The sequence below is a fragment of the Seriola aureovittata genome, chromosome 10 (assembly GCF_021018895.1).
Source record: "Seriola aureovittata isolate HTS-2021-v1 ecotype China chromosome 10, ASM2101889v1, whole genome shotgun sequence".
Classification (NCBI taxonomy): Eukaryota; Metazoa; Chordata; class Actinopteri; order Carangiformes; family Carangidae; genus Seriola; species Seriola aureovittata.
In genome coordinates this window covers 10,733,999-10,737,760 of record NC_079373.1, presented here as the reverse complement: position 1 = coordinate 10,737,760, position 3,762 = coordinate 10,733,999, and the positions used below count along the sequence as shown (strand labels likewise).

The following is a 3,762-nucleotide window of genomic DNA, read 5'->3' as shown; positions in this document are numbered from 1 at the left end:
CCTGTTACTAGGCACATACTTACTGTAAATTGCTGGCAGATATCTAACAATTCTCAGCATCAAGAGGAATCTGGCATGGAATCAGAATTATTGTGCAGGTCAAATACAAAATAACTACATATTTGTTTTACATTTGGTACTACTTTCTTGAGTGCTCTACTTTTTTTCTATTCTTATCTGTATGCAGTTGTTTTGTGCGTGCTATGACTATATGACGATAACTGTCATAATTATAATCTCAATTAATCCAATCTAATCTTATCAAATATTCCTTTTTGTTCTCTGATATACAAATGCACTAACAAACAAATATGGTCAAGATTTGGTCAGGTCGGTGGATCAGATGGTTCATGGACGTACCAAGTACCTGCTGTGTTCCCTTGTTGTTAAAATCTGGACCACATCCTTTTCCAGATACAGTATGATTCCTTTATTTATCTCTTCCTTTCTCTTTACTGTGCACGTGTTTGATAAAAGACAAACATTACATTTCAAATAAAATAATAAGCCATAATGGTTTTTCCTCACTGTTCATTTGTCATGCATCAATGTGTTATCTTATGAGGTGACAGTCCTGCCAGGTAGTAGTTCAGACAGAGGAGGAGAGGCAAGGTCGCAGGTGAGGCCTCGACTTATTATAAGAGTAAATGTAAATATCTGTTTTGTATTACATTGAGGTGGCACTAGTCTACTAAGAGGCCTGTTAAGCACTGAATCATACATGGTTTTAATAAGGTTTCATGAGATGGAAATTGTGGTCAGAAGTCTATCATTAATGCAAAAAGCTTCAGTTTACAGGGGCATCCCCTGCAGACCGCACCAGTGTCAAGATCAAAGCTACGCCCTTGACAAAGTGCTTACAACAAGTCAAACAGAAGTTGACTCATAAAGCCAGTAAGTTGTTCTCCTGTATGACTAACTCAACTTTCAAGAAATAAAAACAAATTAAAACCAATTTATATGCCAGTATTTAGAAAACTGATAAAGGCACAACCCAGGAATATCAAGACTTTTACTGTCAGCTGCATAACAGGGGAGCCTTATCTAAACAGCAAGTACAGCAAGACTTCAAGCCAGACCTTGAAGTCAGGATCATTAATATTAGAACGTATTACTGATAATTGACAAGCCTTTTGTTTATTTTATCACAGAAGGAATATTTCGTTTACAACTTTCATTTGGAAATCTTTACATAGACAACAAAGACATTACACAATATTCACACTGAACACCAGGTACTGTTCATACTATAAAAGTGGCAAATCACTCTTAGGACATATGGCAAGATCCAGAATGAGAAAATGTTGGCTGTGAATTGCTGCTGTTCAGATGCACATAATCCAAACTGTGCTGCATGTTGAAATGTGCAGCTGTCATTCTCAACATAACTGTGATGCAGCTACAGAAACAGCAAAGCTGAACCTCTAGAATTGATACTCCCCACAGACTTATTTTCTTCCAGTTCCATGTTGACTGTATCAGTTACTGAAATACTATCTTTGACCTACAGAGAATCAGACAATGACTTTGGTCATAGTTTTTTATTTTATGTCCTAGGCCTGGGAAGGGTGTAGAGCAGAAAGAGAAAGAGGGCAGCAGTTTGTTGTTGCTAGGCAGAATTAGGAGGAGCAAGGTTGGACAATGCCATTCATGTTTTGACCTCTGACCTGTTTACCTGTTTGTATTTACATTTGTACCCCTGCTCTGAACAACCTTGATGCTCCATGAGTGGAACATTACATATAGACATCTTGGGCACTGGCACTTTTCAAGGTCTGCAGCTCACTTTTAAGGGACTGTTTTTTTTCGATGAGTTCACTCATGGACAGGTTATCTGGATAAAGGAGGAGTTTTCCTTTTGCATCAGAGAAGATGTGCAAGGCTCCAGAAAACTCACTCTCCAGCTTTCGTCTTATGTGCTTTGTGGTTGATTCCTTGACTTGGACAATTCCTTGGGACTTCATTGAAGAAACCAGTCTAGAAGTGAGATCAGTCATTGTCATCACTCGCGGATTGCCAAAAAGCTCTGTTCTGATGAAGAGGAACAGCTCATTGTATGACTGTTTCACAGCAGCTTCATACTGGGCATCATCAGTAGCATCACCACCATCTTCATTGTTGGAAACCTCCTCTTTGGTGTACATTTTATAGCATGACTTGTGGTAGTTCCCTTCAGCTGCTACAAGGTCTCTACTCACTAGGGCAAGGATTCTGCCGTCCATTTTCTTTTGGGCTGCCCTCCTGATCTTTGCATTGGCACACATTTGGCGACATTGTATCAGTGCTTCTCTCGTATTCTGTCCTTTTAGATATTTGCAAGTTTTCTGACAAAAGATACACTCTGTAGGATATGTCCTAGAGGTACTTGGGGCACGTCGAGCTTTTCTTTTCAATTCTTTCTTTTCAGCACAGCTACTGGCACTTGGCTTTTCTTTTTCAAGGATGCCATCAAGGAGTTTCTTCATAGTGAAGATACTGCGACACATTCTGTGGTAGTAAATTGCTGGAGTCTGTCCTTCAGGAATGTCCTTTGCCAGTTCCAAAACCGGTGCATGATTTCGTATCTAAGCTGCCCTGAGCAGTGTTTTCCAGGAGTCAACACTTTTTACTGAAACCAACTTATCTTCATCATCAGAACAATGGATGATGCACTCCACCTGTGGTTGCTTTGGTAGTGGATTGTTACTTGCTTGTTCACCAGTGGCCATAGTCAGGCAGTTTCAACTGCAACATACAAGATCAGATGTAGCCTTGTGAAATTAATATAACACACAAAACAAATTAAAGTCACAATTTATTTTCCAATTACTTTAAAAGAAAGTAATATTAAATATAAATGAAGAGCTAGCTAAATGCTAAACGCTAGCTACTAGCTAAACGCTAGCTACTAGCTAAACGCTAGCTACTAGCTAAATGCTAGCTACTAGCATTTAGCTAGCTAGCATTTAACATTTAGATGCTTTTAAATGTTACACTTCCTCCCTACCTCTTATATTTCTCTCTCTCTCTCTCTCTCTCTCTCTCTGTCGCTGTCTGAGTTTCTCTGTCGCTGTTTAACTCACTCACTCACTCACTCTCTCTCTCTCTCTCTCTCTCTCTCTCTCTCTCTCTCTCTCTCTCTCTGTCACTGTCTGAGTTGTCTTGGATATGTAACGGAAAGGGAGAGACCTCTAACGTTTTTTCAAACGTCCTGAGAAGGAACACACGTTATCGTCAAATTTCCATGTCACATGACACACGGGGCACATACAGAAGAGTAAAACGTTAATTTTGAAGTGAAGTGAGCAAAGCAGCCGGCAGGTGGTTACCTGTTGGGACAATACTAACCTGTTGATATTCACGCACTACGCCGGTGAGTAGCCACACAGTTTACTACATGAGAGTGTACAGACTGAAGTATTCGATTTGAGACACAACAAAAGTCTTTGGTTTTGTTCTCTGAGCAAGCCAGCTGCTGCTGTCTCTGTCATTTGTGGTGTTCGAGTCTGACAGATGTCCATTTTTGTGTGGCCAGGAATAACCAAGTGCATTTAAATTCTCCAGCATGTAATGCATTGTGATTTTAGGCCTCTCTGCTTTCCAGTTCCATACGATCTGACCTAGTATCCCCAGGAATAGCGCCAACATCCAATGCCATTGTTCAGTGCCAAGCAGCTCGCTGTTAATTTCCCAAGGTGGAAAGTAAAGCTGAAATTATGCTTCAGAGTGTCTGTCATACATTTGTGTGGCTGTTTCTTCATTCACAGCAATTGTGCATCTGCA

The 3,762-nt window shown here is 40.1% G+C and overlaps 1 long non-coding RNA gene across 1 annotated transcript; it reads right to left on the bottom strand.

Moving 5' to 3' along the window:
• Nucleotides 1-1,111: 1,111 nt before the first annotated feature.
• Nucleotides 1,112-3,209, bottom strand: LOC130176109 (uncharacterized). Its single transcript, XR_008828837.1, has 2 exons — nucleotides 2,987-3,209; nucleotides 1,112-2,724 (listed from the first exon to the last, which is right to left on the bottom strand). It is a non-coding gene; the product is annotated as an uncharacterized LOC130176109 (long non-coding RNA).
• Nucleotides 3,210-3,762: the final 553 nt, after the last annotated feature.